The sequence below is a fragment of the Erpetoichthys calabaricus genome, chromosome 9, assembly GCF_900747795.2.
Source record: "Erpetoichthys calabaricus chromosome 9, fErpCal1.3, whole genome shotgun sequence".
Lineage (NCBI taxonomy): Eukaryota > Metazoa > Chordata > Cladistia > Polypteriformes > Polypteridae > Erpetoichthys > Erpetoichthys calabaricus.
The window spans coordinates 143,354,970-143,372,370 of NC_041402.2; positions in this window are offsets into that span (position 1 = coordinate 143,354,970).

Genomic DNA, 17,401 nt, shown 5'->3' on the forward strand with positions numbered 1-17,401 from the left:
TATGTATGTGTATATATATGTTGATATATGTATATATGTGTGGATGTGTATATGTATATATATATGTATATATGTAGATATGTGTATATGTAGATATGTATATATAAATATATATGTTTATGTATATATATGTTTACATAACCTCTTTGACACACTACTTCTCCGCTGCGAAGCGCGGGTATTTTGCTAGTATATATATATATATTTCTTGAGTGGGAGTAAGATTCTGTAATAAATAAATATAAATGCATTATGGAAAGTTTATTTTAGGTACAGTAGGATGCACTGGGATGCATCATCAATGATGTTCATGGGGTCATTAGGAGTTTCAGGACTTTCAACATCAGACCCCCTCGCCCAGGTGACCTAGTCAGTGGTGATCAGACCCCAGACACCCACTAATCAGCCCTTTCACTCCAAAGTTACCTAGTGGCTCTCTCTGTCATGGATCTTATGGCCTTCTTATGATGCATTTGTCAAAGAATTACAAATATAAATGACAGTTCAAAAGATTAGTCCCTTGGGCTGCACGTCCCAAGCAGTGACCTTTAACTGAAATTAATATCCTCATGCACAGATAATTGCTCAATCCTCATGTTCCCCAAATTAACAGGTATGTCATTACAAGCCAATTTTACTATTTTGTTATCTGTGTTTCTCCAGTCCATCTCTGATTAGGAATCTTAGCTATGTACCCAGGTTTACTTTAAGCTACCAGTCAGAAATTCATGGGTAGAGTGTCAGATATTGCCTTTATCAGTTGGTTTCATTGGAACTCATCTTCAGCTTTGATGAAGGATATGGACTTCTTTAGAAGATGCTGGCATCTAGATGAACTTATAGCTTCAGCAATGCTCTCATCCACTGCTTTCAGAACCTGATTATTTGCATCACTCTTTATTCCTGAGCAAAACAGACGTGATGGGTTGTCACTCTTCCCCTAAATGTGGAGGTTTGTGGGGCTTGGAAGAATACTATAAACAACTTGACAGTGAACTGGACTAGGTGATTGTCCACCTGACAAATGTTACACCAAAAATAATTCTGCTCCAAATTTTTATTTCCACCTTCCACCTTTCCATCTTCCTTGTTATCTTAGCCCCAATATCCTGCTCATTCCTTCTTTTTTTCATCCCCAATTGCACCTCTTCCTGTATCAGCCACATCCTCCATTTGTCCTGGGCCTTCTCAACTTGGGTCTTAGGGAAATAGCCCAGGCCAGCTCATCCCACTGCCTTCATTCCCACTAAAGAATTCTTTTTTAGCCTCTGCCACCTCCAGTGCTTTGTTAGTCCTTTATATTCTGCCTGTTCATAGTTCTGTGTCTGCTGAGGTCGCCTTTGAGTCACTCAAGCATCTGTATTGGAGATCTTCTCTTATGCGTGCCACCATAAATCTGTCCTCAAGGCCCATAAAGTGAAACCGCAGGATTCATCCATTGTTAATAGGACCGCATACACCAGCAGTCACCATAAGACGCTAGGCAGGAAGGCATGTTGGTAAAGTTTTAGACATAAAAATAGACATAACTTTTTGGAAAATGCCTCAAGTAAAATTTGCCATGATAAAACTACTCAAGTAGGAGTTTTAAAGTATCTGATATTATGTGTACTTGAGTATCAAAAGTACAATTTAATAAATAATCTAGCTTTTTTTATCCATCCATCTTTCAAACTCACTTATCCAGAGCAGGGTCATGAGCAGTCTGGAGCCTGCAGGGTAAACATACACACACACAAACACACAGCAGGCATCAATTTAGCTTTGCCAACCCACTTAATCTGCATTTTTTGGACTGAATTCCATGCAAACATGAGGAAACCATGAAAACTCCACACAGGAAGAACATGGTGTTTGAACCCCGGTCTTGTTATTGCAAGGAAGCAGTGTTATCACTGTGCCACTGTGCTGTACTCCTTTTTATATATAGTGTCACACACACGCACTTAGGAGACAGCCAACAAGCCCTAAGGTGAGTGGAACACCACGAGACAAGGGGTTGATAATGAGCACTAACTCCTCTCTCTATATTTCTACAGACCACAAGAGGAAAAATAAAACATTTTTCCGGTCCTCCAAAATGGCCACCAGGCTTCCCAGAATTCCTTCAGAATCATCACTTCCAGCTTTCCTTGATGATATCACTATCTCCCAGAACCCGTCGCCATTCTCCACCCCTCGATGATATCGCTTACGCACCCTGTATGCTGTCATCTTCTGCTACGTCAGACCTTCTGTCCAGATTGTCTATATAAACCTGGCGGTATCTGTTATAAGTTTTTCAAATGCTTTTGAGTTTGATCTTGATTTAATGTTTAATTCAAACGTCGAACGGACATTACACGGAGCTTTTCCCCAACACTTTGCGCTTTCTCCAGAGTGTCTTTATTTAAAGTAAATCTTTATTAAAACAGTCAAAAACGTTAATTCAAACTTAAAATAACCCAGGCTAGCTTTTCTTTGTCAAATAAAAATACCAAATAGCCGCACATGAGTAAAAGTGGAGATCTATTTGGAGTGTGACTAAAGTAAAAGTAAAATTTGCCCATCACAAAATTATTTTGGTGGAAGTTTTAAAGTATCTGGCCTTATGTGTACTTAAGAATCAAAAGTACAAAAATATATAATATTTCCTTGTTTTAAATATAGTCAAAAAGTTCTTACAATCTTAAAATAATTTAGGCTACCTTCTTTTTGCCAAAAAAGCTTTTATTAAAATCAAAAAACACTTAACCACTGTATACTTTTGTGCAAACACAAAGCAATTTTTCTGTTCCTCTCATCCTTCAGTGTTTTCTCCTTTTTAGCTAAATTTCCTCTCTTATTTCATCCTCTTTTAACTGTCCCCCTTATTGTATCTTCCCCCACTTCTTTTCTGTACTCTTGCTCCTCAACTTTTCCTATTCTTATCTAAATCTTGTAGGTTTTTAGAAGTAGTTAACTTTCAGAATACTTCTCTTTGGCTAAAAAGTAGTACAGAGATCCCTCGCTATATCGCGCTTCGCCTTTCGCAGCTTCACTCTATCGCGGATTTTATCTGTAAGCATATTTAAGTATATATCGCGGATTTTTTGCTGGTTCGCGGATTTCTGAGGACAATGGGTCTTTTAATTTCTGGTACAGCTTCCTCAGTTGGTTTGCCCAGTTGATTTCATACAAGGGACGCTATTGGCAGATGGCTGAGAAGCTACCCAGCTTACTTTTCTCTCTCTCTTGCACTGACTTTCTCTGATCCTGATGTAGGGGGATTGAGCAGGGGGGCTGTTCGCACACCTAGACGATACGGACGCTCGTCTAAAAATGCTGAAAGATTATCTTCACGTTGCTACCTTCTGTGTGCAGCTGATTCCTGAAGCGACATGCTGCATGGTGCTTCGCATACTTAAAAGCTCAAAGGGCACGTATTGATTTTTGACTTTGTTTTTCTCTGTCTCTCTCTCTCTCCCTGCTCCTGATGGAGGGGGTGTGAGCTGCCGCCTTCAACAGCTTTGTACCGGCGGTGCTTCGCATACTTAAAAGCCAAACAGCCCTATTGATTTTTGACTGCTTGCTTTGTTCTCTCTCTCTCTCTCTCTCCTGACACGCACTCCTTTGAAAAGGAAGATATGTTTGCATTCTTTTAATTGTGAGACAGAACTGTCATCTCTGTCTTGTCATGGAGCACAGTTTAAACTTTTGAAAAAGAGACAAATGTTTGTTTGCAGTGTTTGAATAACGTTCCTGTCTCTCTACAACCTCCTATGTTTCTGCGTAAATCTATGACCCAAGCATGACAATATAAAAATAACCATATAAACATATGGTTTCTACTTCGCGGATTTTCTTATTTCGCGGGTGGCTCTGGAACACAACCCCCGCGATGGAGGAGGGATTACTGTACTGCAACAGCAACTGCCTTTCAAAAGCTGCTGAGGCTGGTAGTGGAGCTTTGCTATGTGCAGTTTTCACCAGCCTGGCTATCAACTTTAGGTAACTTGCATATGGTAGCTAGATTGATGTTTGCTGAGCAGATCTTCTGGGCAGCGCATCCATATGTTTGTTCATACACATACTGCATACTTCAGTGGATCTTGGGTTTTTTTTTTAAATGACTAGATGTCTTTAGTGTTCCATAAATGTGGCCAATATCAAGCAGCAGTGATTGCAAAATGGGGGTGGGGAAATATGTTGCACTGCTACATAAATATAAATGTTTATTTACAGTATGTTCAGTTTCTCAATTTTGTTTGAGCTGTCCTTTTGCATGTATTTGAATGTTAATGTACTATACTGTATATGTAAAGGTTGTTGTTATTTACAGGAGATGAAATAGGACTGCAGTGCTTTCAGCAGTTTCCCTCTTTGGTGACAAAAATTCTAGTTTTCTTCTTACATCTATTCCAGTCTTTAGGATTTAAAATGTCACTGAATGCATGGACACTTGTTCTATATGCTCATGAGCACAACACCAGTTTTGAACAGCTTTCAATACTGAAAATATCAAGACATAAGTAATCTTCAGCCAAAGAATTTAATTTTGTTAATCTCCACATTTTACTCTTTTATATTGTGACGTTTAAGCCGCTGTCTTGCACCCGAAAGATGAGGATGAATGTAAGGGCTTCAGGAAAACCAGCTTTATTCAATTCCAAAAAGGAATAGCAAGGGTATTTATTCAAATGGGAGCTACCACTTTACTACACACAGACACAGCAAACGAGCAGGAACGGGGTCAGGTCAGTGGCTGGATTATGTTCACTGCATCACCCATAGGGCAACAGATGTGTTACACGGGTAGACTGCGAATTTAACAGTTGCCTTGATGGTGCTGCGAACCTGTGGGGCACAACAAACCTGCGATTGCCTCAGCCCTCAGCAACGGACAAGCAGCCCTCAACAGACACGTCAGTCTCGCGTGCAGCCCCATTGGGGAGAGTCTCAAAAGAGCTCAAAAATCTCACAATATAAAATAAATAAAAATACAGTATAGTCATACATACCAGTATCTAGAAATTCTCACAGCTTTTGGTACAAGGAAAAGGAAGAGTAAGAGTGTAACACAGCCACTAAACCAGTTCCTGTTTTCTTTAGAATGGAGAAAAACAATCCTGGAAGATGTGTGACATCCCATCTGGTCTTAGTCTTTTCAGCTGCACGTCTTCTGGTTATATACAGTATATATAATATTGACTTCTTTGAAAGCACAAAGTATGATAATATACTTAAAGTGCAAGGCTAAAACGAGACACCAAGTTTGAATATCCTAGGTACACAAGAATTATGTGTCTCATCGGTTAACCCAAAATAATCCAGTTTCATTCTGACCGATTGTTTTCTACTGAAGTGTGTATGAGACCTCTTTCAAATCACATGATAATCTGTTGTTGGCCCTGGGAATTGAAGTGCTCCGAAAAGTACATTAGCCAAAGGATAACTTGCCAATTTTTGTGGATGACAAGCAAAACTTCCAAACTGATATGAACTGGGAACAATACATGTCTAACTTACGCTTCTTAGTATCACTTCTTAGCATTCACTGTTATACTCTCCATGAGTACAGGCAAGCACTAACATCATGAGTGTAACTCCTAATTAATCCTTGCCGCCACTCAAACGTTACTCCACTCTTTGTGGCGCTCAGTTTTGTACAAAGGGAGAGAGGCGACCACATCAAGAAAACAGGATCAGTGCAGGAAGGTGCAGTTTCATGACACTGGAATTGAATCAAATAATACCGTCTGCAAGAAAGTTATACAGTGTTTCATGGTGGTAGTTTGTTATGTATCAAAGTGTAGCACCGATTTTGGCTGGATGTCATGATTGTTGCAAATAAATGCTTAGAAACATATATAACAGAAAAAATGTATCTGAGAAATTTAAAAATTAGTTTGTCTGATGACTGTCAGATTGCGGACCATTTGGTTCACACTTTGGGACAACTGGTGAGAATCACTGCTCTAAAGTAACAAACTCTGCCTTGTAATGTCAGGGCTCGCAAAATTTCAAAATCCCTGGTAGCCCTTCAGGCAGGCACTCTTCAGTTTTTGGTAGCCCAAAATAAATTTAAGTAGCCCGAATAAAAAAGAGATTATTTTTAATGTATAATATTGCAAAGGATAAAAAACATCAATCAAAAAATTGCTAAAACACAAATTACAACAACTGTATAAAAATTACAATCATCAACTCAAATATTTGGTTCTAATTGAACAGAAATTTCTATGAACTTGTAAGAACTGTGTAGAACATGAATCAGTCTGTGTCAGATTCTGAATCTGAAATTTCCACTGAAGTCACGGATGAGAAAATGCCACTCGACGTTCAGGGCATAGCATCTCCTTCATCAGCTTTCTCTTCCTGTGCATCGGCCTCCATTTCACTGCTCTTTGTTCTTGTCGGGGTTTTATGATCCAGGTGTCTTGAACCTTTTCCAGAAAACATCCATAAACGAATTGACTTGTCAGGGCAAATTAATGGAGAGTTACATGCAGTCATTCAGTGTTTAAGGGTGTAGAGAGGTATGATGTGTTGTCTTCACTCGGTTCATGCAAGAAAATCCTCTCTCACAGATGGCTGTTGATGGACTAAGTGTCAGCATTAATTTCACCAGCAACAAGATATGAGAGAGGTGTTCTGGATTCCCAGAGAGGAGATCTCTGTATAAGCAATCATCTACCTTGCTACCCCGGTGTTCTGCAAGCCACATTTTTAGATCCATCCATTCTTGTGGAATTTTCTCTTTCTCTTCCTCATCTAGCAAACTGGCAAAATGTGTGACAAGATAATCTACTTCTTCATCCCCATAATTTGCCAGCTCTTCTCTGGGGTAGGGAAGAGTGGAAGGGTCAAACACCTTGAAACAAGAGAGAGGCTTTTCAGATTTTTAAATCCATTGTCCATGTACTTGACTGTGTTCTCAATAATCTTCTGAATCTCTGCACCAAAGGTGTCTTTGTCTGTGCCCTCACCTCTTCTAGCAGGTCGCTGACTTTTTGTGAGCTGAGTTCTACAGTAGCAAATGCTACCATTCTTGTTCGCTGTGAACTTTGTGTCCAAGGTTTTCTGGTATTCTCCTGGTTTCGTTTTTAGGCTGAGTAAGCGTGATGTGGTGCTGTCAACTAACTGATTTGTTCGTGTGATGTTTAGGTTATCATGCTGAAAATCAGAACAGCACTTGGATAAGATGGTACTGTAGTCCAACATGAAATGCAGGAAGCGAACAAATTTCTCAGTCTTCATCTCCTGCACCACCCCCTTAGCCTTGGCTGCATCCTCGGACTTGACATCACTTCCTCCTGCCATGTTCTCCATATGAACAACAGTGGGAGTGTAATTTTTTTCCACAGTCTTCAGACATCTCAGCCAGCTTGGAAGCCACCATGTGCTCTTCAGGCCACTGAAATGTGCCAGTTTCTCATTTAGCAGTTCACTTATTTCTGTCAATTCTCTTCGCTTCTTTGGGGAATAGTAGTACATCTTAAAGATGGTTTTCAGTGTATCTTCAAATTTCACTAGGTACTCACAGCCTTTCACGCTATCCAGCATGGCTAGCTCTAATTTGTGTGCCACACAGTGGATTGTTATGATGTGGGGTATCCTCTGTTTCAGACTCCCAGCTACTCCTGTTTTCTCACCCATCATCACTGCAGCACCATCAAAATTTCCACACACTACTTTCTTTTTCCATGTGTCTTCTCTGATACCCATGGTGTTCACTGCTTCATCAATAGCCTCTAAGATACCTGCAACATTTGCACTCCTGACTGGCTGACATTTGATCATGTATGTGGATATGTCACCATTATCTCTCACATACCTGACATGAACCAACTCCTGTTCTATTATACCAGTGTTTGTACTGCCATCTGCAAGAATGGATAAGAACCTACTTTCTTGAATTTCCTTTTCGATCTGGTCTCTTGAAGTTTGTGCTATTGCTCCAATAAACTCTCTGCAAGCATGGTCATTGAGGTAAGTGGAACCAAGATCTAGGCCATTTGCTTTTTGAAGTTTGCAAAGACTGCTTAATTTTGCCAATGGCAGTTCACTCTTTGCAACACAGTACGCTGTTCTAAACAGCTTTTTCTGGACTTCTTGTTGTGCTTGGTTTATTTTTAGTATGTTTTTTGCAATTGGTGTTTGTTCTGGGAAAGATGCTGTAGACTGAGCACCAATGCATTTCTTGTGATGCAGAGATTTCTCATGGGTTCTGATGGGGTCTTTCCTAAAATTACTGGTCCCAGTAACAAAGGCGGTTGTCGAGTCAGAAATCGAGGGAAACTCACGACACACCCGGCAGAACATTATGTTATTTAGCTTGTCATATTCCAGCCACAGAAATTCTTTTGTCCATGAAACCAAAAAGCTGCGCTTTCTTTTTGCCTCATAGTCTGATTTGTCATAACTTTTCCGCTTTGTGGTAGGCTTTTCTTTGGCTGTCCCTTTTTCACCCTGACCTGTCTTATTTGACTCAGCAGAACTAAAATACCTGCGTAAATCCATCTATTTTTACACGCGCACACACATGACGGTCAGCGATTTTTTAAATTCTCTGCGCAATCAACCTCTATCACATGTTTAAGCTTGCTGCGGGAGATTTCACTTGTCACGTTTGAATAGTAAGCTAATGAGTGATAAGACAATGTCAGAGGAATTGGTGCGTAATTAATCCATCACTGACCGATCAGTACTGCCGCTCTCTATACACAGTTCGCAAAGTGAAAGTGACAGTAAAAAAACAAACGCGAATTCAAACGCGATTTCAATATTTCACATATTGACAGTGGCTCATCGATGCCCAAAAATGACATAATTACCCAGCTACATTTGTGAAAGAATGCAAAAGCATTGACATAGGCTATATTTTTCCTTCCTATGATAGCCCGACAGGCAGGGCCGAGATAGATTTTGGTAGCCCGACTGGAAGACACAATAGCCCCGGGACGTCAGGCTACCGATTGTGCGAGCCCTGAATGTGTCTCTTGTTCACTTTTTAGCCGCTGCCTACCAAACGGTCACTACACATAACTTTTACATACTAAAGAATATACATTCAGAATGTGCATTATACCTTTCCGTATTTGAAGTCAATGTATTTGAAAATAAAATTAATCCATTTTATTTGTAAAGCTTGCACATGTTAAAATTTTGCCTGAAAATGTCAAATACAATACAATACAGTTTATTTTTGTATAGCCCAAAATCACACAGGAAGTGCCGCAATGGGCTTTAACAGGCCCTGCCTCTTGACAGCCCCCCAGCCTTAACTCTCTAAGAAGACGAGGAAAAACTCCCAAAAAAAACCTAGTAGGGAAAAATGGAAGAAACCTTGGGAAAGGCAGTTCAAAGAGAGACCCCTTTCCAGGTAGGTTGGGCGTGCAGTGGGTGTCAAAAGAAGGGGGTCAATACAATACAATACAGTACAATACACAGAACAGAACAATTTCTCAATATAGTAAGAAATAAAAAATATAAATTTTAGAAGTACAGAGCAGAATTTAACAGTAGATGACCAATGACCAATGGTGTACAGCAGTAGCTATACTGTTACAGTTAGTCTGTCAAGACCATGATGGCAATGCAGCAACAGTATTTTCAGTGAAGATCTGTCAATTTACTTATTAGTCTACATGCCTAACTTATACTGTATATTTCTGGAGCCGAAAAAAGAAACTGAAAGAATGGGAGACAGGTGATTGGTTTATCTATGGTATTCTGTCATGGTGAACAGGCTGACCATTTGAATGATTTTAGGATATGGCGAGGGTGCCTTCTGTGTTTTTGCTGGTGGAGGTGGACAAGCACAGTATACTGCAAAAAGACCTTAGAGTGTGCAGGGCTAAATACTTCATAACTGGTAAACAAATTATTGGTAATCTACTTAAACTTATTTAGCTTGTTATCAAGGATACTCTCATTAGTTAAGTAGCATAAAACATATATGGCTGGGTAGGTAAAGATTTAACTCACCTGACAACCATTTTGAAATCCAGAATATTTTTCTTACTATTATTGCGCAGTCCTCCATCTTCAGTCAAGATACTGAAAATGGAAAAGTCAGGAGAGGTTGGAACATTGAATTGAAGTGCCAGCTGAAACAAAATCATTGTAAAGAACATATAGTGGTTTTGTTCTAAAATTTAGAAATTTTTGTAAAAAAATGTTTGAAATGTCATGAAATTCTTTTAAATTGAGTGAATAATATTCAAAACAAAGATTCACCAAAAAAAAGTTTATGGTCACTTAAGGTCAGCTTGAAATATAAAGGAAGCACAGTGGCAAGGCATAGCTCATTGGAACCATGTTTAATTCATGAATCTTTTCTTTTGACGTTTTCTTTATTTTTCTTTCCTGGCTAGTCATTGCTTTAAAAACCTTGGAATTCTTTCATTTGGAAAAAAATTATATGTTGTCAAATTGACTGAAAATGCTCAGCGGTGTGTTGTGTATATCTTAGTGAGGGCAATTTTCTAACAGATCTGCTTCGCCAAAACATATTCACCAAATATAACATATTAGCTAACTTTTTTTAGATAATGCTAACTTTTTGGGTTTGAACATTTCCCTTTCAAAAAGTATACAAATTTGTTTTACAAAAATAACAAAAAGGAAAACAAGTTAACATGCAAGATATAAAAGACACACACCTGCACACATGCACATATATCACCCTGTGCTTGGATGTTGTATTCTCTAGGAATTTCCAGCAGTGGCCTCTCTTGATAGAGCAGTTGCTCGCTTTGGTCCAGATGGAACTGTGTCTGAAATCCATGTGCAGAGCTAATGGTCACTGTGCTGGAACCATGTGGTTTGTATGTTTGAGCAGCATAAAGAGCCAGAGCCTGCACCGCTCTGTCATGTAGAAGACGAGCACACAACATGTACAGTTTGTGTTTACTGGTCATTTATTAGAAAAGATGGTCAAGTTCAGTGAGAGATCTTGAAAGCATAGGAGAAAGCCAATACTTTTTAAAACTCGTTATACTTGTTTTGTCCAAATCTACTTTTGTTTTGATCCAGAAGGCTTTTAGATGAGATTTTAGTACAACATAGCTGCTTAGCTAACCAAACAGGCTATTTTTCCAGAATATCAAAACTTTTTATTACTTTGTTTCCTTGCTCAGTATTTTCAATGACTACTCGTTTGTATAAAAGTAAATTGCTAATGTATCTCATGTCTTCGTACTCTACCTGCTGTTACAGCCACTTTGTCCGGGAAAGAAAGAATAGCATGTCTGGTTTTGTTATCTTTTGCCAAAGTAAAAATGTTGGATAAAAGGTTTTTTGTGTAAATGTCAGTCACCTTGTTTAATGATCATCTCAGGCAAGAAAGACATATTTAAAATAGAATCTTGTAAAACAACATAGAAATACTATGATGTTCGCCCCCTGCTCGCTTCGCTCACCAACCCCCCAGCCTGCGCTACACACCAGCCACTTCGAGTCTCTGCCACTCGTGTTGTGAAGAGGGGGGCTGAATGCACCCCAAGGAGACGAGGTCGCTCCTTCGAAACTCCCTCTTCAACGGTGATACAATGGGAAACAAATAGAGTATTTTTTACTTTCTCTTTGCTTGATCAGCTGCCGTGCCACGTGATCTCGCGCAGTGCTTCAAACATTTAAAAGCCTGTACAACAGCTGTCCTACTCTTTGTCTTACATTTCTGGCCCCGGGCGTGGTTAAATCTCTTGGCACAAAGTCTCGTCTCGCGGGACGTGAGTTCTTGATATTTTTTAGTTTATAATTTAAAAACCAAATAAGACTATAAAAATCTAACAACATCTCAAATGATACCAAACATACTGTATATATGTAGGTTTTAAAATAAGCCAGATTTAAAGCTTGACCAAAAACATATCATAAAAATGTCACATAAAATCGTTGCAAAAAATCGTTGCACTTTTAGGATTAGGATTTTATATGTATAGAGTAGATTTAGTAGTCCAAAAAGTTATATGCACTATATCAGATGTACTTTCAGTGTCTCAGTGTATCAGTGTCAAAAGCAGCGTTACTGTTTCTGTGGTCTGCCTTTCTTTTTTACATTTGATTTAATGATACGAGAATTATCAAATACACCAAAATTAACCGCACGTTGTATATAAATTTAAGGCTCCTGATTGTAATCAACCTATAACAATATAATGGTGCACAGAATGGCTAAGCTATTTCAAATATCATAGCTGCTTTAGCGTTGGTACTTTCAGTGCACCACTCAGAGTATTTTACTCATTGTATCTGAGTGTGGTGTCAAAGCTCTACTGCAGCTGATCATAAAGCTCTATGGTGGGTTGTGTCAAGAGCGCAGAGGATTATCGGAATACAGCTTTCAACTCTGGAAGACATTTACAGTATTGTTTACTGTTGTGATGGATGGCTTCATATTCCGGCCCTCATCTCCAGGCCGCCAGGTAGAGCTCTCCCGACAGCATGGATGTGCCCCGAGTTCCAGCAGGGCCTCATGGACTATGTAGTTTTTATACACAGCCCTGCTGGATACATTGGGGACCACTGGGAGTCGCTGTCGGGAAGCCCGTGGACTCATATGTGCCCTATAACCTGGAAGTACGTCCTGGTCACGTGAGCAGGAGAGATGACGTGCTTCCAGGTTGAAGATAAGGACTGTTTACCCTGACCCGGAAGGAATAAGGAACTGTGGACTGTTGGGCAGGAACACCTCCGGGTCAGGGTGTATAAAAGGACTCTGGGAAAGCCCAGACACTGAGCTGAGCTGGGAGGTAGGGTGGCGAAGTGTCTGGGAGTGGAGGATTGGTTTGTGATTAGTATTTATGATAGTTATATGAGTAGTGTGGAGTGGAGGTTGCTTTGTGCACTGTATAAGAAGAAAATAAAAGAGTCTTGTACTTTCACCTGGTGTTTGGAGTGGTACCTGAGGGTTCAAGAGGTGGACATACGCCTCAACCGCTACACTATATAGGCTTAATGAAGTGAAATAGAATGCACATTTTAAAATATTACACTGATAATTCATCAAGCAATTACCACATTTTATATGAAAACTACGGGATCTCTTTATTTATGTCAGACAGCTTGAAACAAGAAAAAATGACAGGAAGACTTACATTGAAAAATGTAATAATTAATGCAATACAACTTTCAACATCTGAAACTTGATGGCCTTCTCTTCAAGATTATATTTTGAAGAATTATATGCTAATTTTGGTTTAAAAAGGCTAATTGTTCAATCTCAAAACAAAAAAAAACACTATTAGGCTGTTTGTGGATGTGTTACATTTTTCAAGCAGTGATTAAAAATGTGAATTTGCACGAGTTAGCCTTCCATAACAAAACAGGCAAACATTGCTAAGAAACACGTTTCTGAGAAATCTAATAGGTTTACTTTGTTGTAAAAAGAGCTGTCATCATTTTTAGTAGACAGATTCATGTCAATTCCTAACACGCTTACTGTAGTCTTGAACATAGTCGCTGGAGCCTGTCCCAGCTAACATTTGGTGAAAGGCAGAAACAAACTCTGGACAGGGCACTAGTCCATCTCAGGGCAAACACACACCACACATCAAACACAAACTAGGGACAATTTAGTATCTCCAAATCACGTAACTTGCATGGCATGTTTTTAAACAGTTGGTGGAAATTGAAGTACTCGGAGGAAATACACAGAGACATATGGAGAACATGCAAAATCAACGTAGGGAGGACCTGGGACACAATAAACCCTGGTCACCTTACTGCAAGGCAGGCGTGCCACCACCACAACACCGTGCTGCCCTACTGATTGAAAAATCTCACTAAATTCCATGGCTGTCCCTAAAGGGGCATTGTGACAATGTGGGTTCAGCTCCATGCTCCCACTTCTCTTCAGGGAGCCTCTCAAACCCTACACCGTCAGTAATGTAACCGGATGAGCTGGACAATGAGGGCACCAAACAAAGCAAGGGGATGGTGCTAAAAGGTGAAAAAGTGCTTCTATTTAAAAGAAAACCATAAACAAATCAAAACAGTGTCCAACTGAAGTGCAATGCTTCAAGAATGTCCATAAATAAATAACCCATAAAATCAGAGTGAAATGTGGAGGTTAAAATCCCAATAAATAATCCATTAAAATGAGGTTAAAACAATGGCTGGAAGCAGTCCTTTAAAAATCCGGTGCCTTCTTTAGCTAGCGGCTCCCCTGCTTCTCCCATCCAGGCCTTGCAACAGGTGAGTCGCCCTACCTGCAGCTGTCCTTGTCCTGTTGGTCTGGTAGCTTTCTGAATCCTGGCTCCATATGGCTCTCGCTAGACCGAGACTCGGGTTCCCCAGCGACCAGGGGTGCTCACGCTGCAGCTCACCCTTCCAAACCTCCTGCTGCCTTCCACGGCCTTATGCGACAAACCAACCACCTTCCAGTCACTTCTGCTCCTCTTAAGCGCTCAGCAGGAGTGACCACTTCTTTCTGTTACCCCGAGTGTCGGCCAAACACTCACCAGCGAGCCTGCCCTCCCTCGCTCTCACCGGCTCTCCTTCTCCAGCCTTCTTCTCCCTTAACCTTCGTCCTTCTCTTTTTTCTCTCTTTCCTCCACACTCACGCTTCTCCTATTTATAATGGGGACGTGGCACAGGTGCTACGATTAGTAGCTCCAGGCATCAGCTTAACCAGTTTGAGGCCCCCTAATATGGCCAAATACATACATACTACATACAAATATGTGCAGTCATCTAACTCGCTTTGTTCTGAACAGGGTCACGGGGGTCTACTGTAGCCAATCCCACCTTGTATAGGACAGAAGGCAGGAACAAACCCTGGACAGGGTGCCAGTCCATCACAGGGTGAACACACACACACCCACCTCAACAACACACTCAAGCAAAATTAGGATTGTCAATTCACCTAACCTCCATGTCTTTGTGCTGTGAGGAAACCCTCGCAGACACAGGGAGAACATGCAAACTCCAAGGAGGGAGGACCCAGGACTCTAATTCTGGTGTCCTTACTGCAAGGCAGCAGCACTACCATTGTGCCACTGTGTGGCCCTGTTGATTGGAAATCTCACTAATTTTCCCATTTGTTCTTAGAAGGGCATATGTGCTTGTGTCAACTTAACCAGTTTCAGGTCCCCTATTAAGGAAATAAACATATACAGCATATCTATAGTGTAAAATTTAAGTCATTAAAAAGTATTGCTAAATAATGTCAATTTTATTTTCGGAAAGACTGCAGTAGAAATAGTAGGAAATTTACCAGATTAAGTGATGGGGGCTTTGAAATTTGATTTTCTTCCATCTCACGAACAAAAAAATGCAAATGATTGATATCATTAATGACAGAAATTTCAAAACTGATATGCAATGATATTTAGAAAGGAGGGGTAAGGTGCAGATCCACACAGATCCCGCAGCAAGTGCTGAGCCCAAGGCGACCAACCCAGTTGTTCTACCTACGGGATGGGCCTCCTAATTTATATAAAAGATTTGAGGTTCATGGGTACTGATTATTTAGTAAAGCTTGTGCTGTAGAAAATAAATGCAGCTCAACAACAGGTTCTGTAAAAACATAAAATGATGTAATTGAACAAAATGTATGTGTGTAAGTACAGAAAATAGGACAGAATGATCAAACTTGTTTGTGTTTTGCGTACGTGACAAAAAGCATATATACTTTCTGGAAGTTTTCTTTCAATGATGTGTGTGACAAGAAAATATACCTTTAGGGTAAAGACTTTACCAATTGGAATAATACAAAATGAGTGAGGACGCTATTTTTATTACTTACTGTACGTGGTCAACGATCAGGAGACTAGAAAGGTATAAAAGAGCAAGGATATCTGCGCTCGAGGTAGATGAAGTGCGGTGTCCTAGGACTGTATTTCTCTGTCATTTTACCCTTGTCTGGTATGTATCAATAAAAGGTTTTTACTAATTTTTAATTTTCTTCTCTGTCTTCAGTCACAAAAAGTGTCCACAGTTTTTTGGCGCCCGGACGTGGGGCAAGAGACGGCCCGTCGACTCCTCCAGCGAGACCATTTCAGTGATCCGTCTTACCAGCGGACTGCCGTCAACTTGAGTACTCCGGCAGCAGAGCATGCAGCTCCGGAAAAAGTTAGGACTGCCCTGTCCTGAAAGAGTTCTTGCGTGAGGAGCCCCTGGTTTCCTCTTTGCTACATCCACGGTGACTGAACGGATTTCCAGACAGAGCTTGCACACTTCCAGGCTGGGGTAAGCACCGGGGAATTTCCGAGCATTTTTTTATTTTCTAAATTACGGGAGGGCGAGTTTCCTGTTGACCGTCTAGTCATATTCATATCTCAACGGGTTGCTTAAGGTGATGGAGACTTGACCCAAGCAGTTTGACGCATACGAAAGGTCTGACGAAAGGATACTGGCCTCACCCATATCCTCGACTCGGCTGGACGTATTGATGTAGTATTCTGCTGAACCAAATCGGACACGAAGTCACCTGAGCTGGAATCCGGGGATGTGAGCGGACAGGCTAACGGGACGAGTAACGGGGTGGTATATATGTATTTGAAAACATAAACAGAAAAAGAGCACAGTTTGCAGGTTTGCTGTTAGGACGGAATAAATAAATCTACATACTAATAGGAATACCGTGTTCTCCTGGGAACTGGGACAGGACCGATAGTTGGGTGTCTCCCCTTGGGACTAAAGAAGGGAACAGTAAGGGAATAGTGAGTGGCACACTTAATACCTCGCTGATTCATACGTACAAGGGATTAGACGATTCAGTATATAGTTGGAAAATTAAATACAGGACTCAGGAAGAGCAAGGGGACATAACGGGAACTTATAACAGTAAGCCTGTTAATCGCCGCACAGGGGGATCAAAATCATTAATGCTGGAAGAATTATTTTTGGAGGATCAACAGACGCCCCGTAAAAATGGGTCTCCTAGGAAATTTATAGAAAAGAGACAGGTTTAGATTTCAAGAAGGCATGTAGGAAATGGAATAGACAGAGTGGTGGGCGTTGGCCAATAGAGGGGACAGGATATGTAAGTGAAATACAGGAAGCTAGGAAGATCCTGTGTAGGAATAAGCAGGGTTGTTATAATAGTGGACCGTATTGAATGGATATGTTCGATAGATGGGAATTAGTAATAAAAGACAGAAATTTAGAAGCAGTACAGAAACAGAATGAATTGTTGCGGGCAAATGAGGGAAAGGCTAAAAAGGAGAAAGAGGAATTACTAATTACATTACAGAAAGTTCAGACAGGCACGGAACCACAGGCAGACGGGAGGAAAAGGAAGAATAATCCAAATAAAGACCCCCTTTATCCTATTATTTTTTCCCCTCCTCAGTACCAACCTCAGGCACCTCCATTATCCCCTCCTCTATCCCCCATTCCGACTGCCCCCCCTGCACTACAACAGGCAGAAGTTTCCCCCGATGATCCCCCAGGCACAGATCACTATGACCCCTCTACCCATCGTGATGACCCA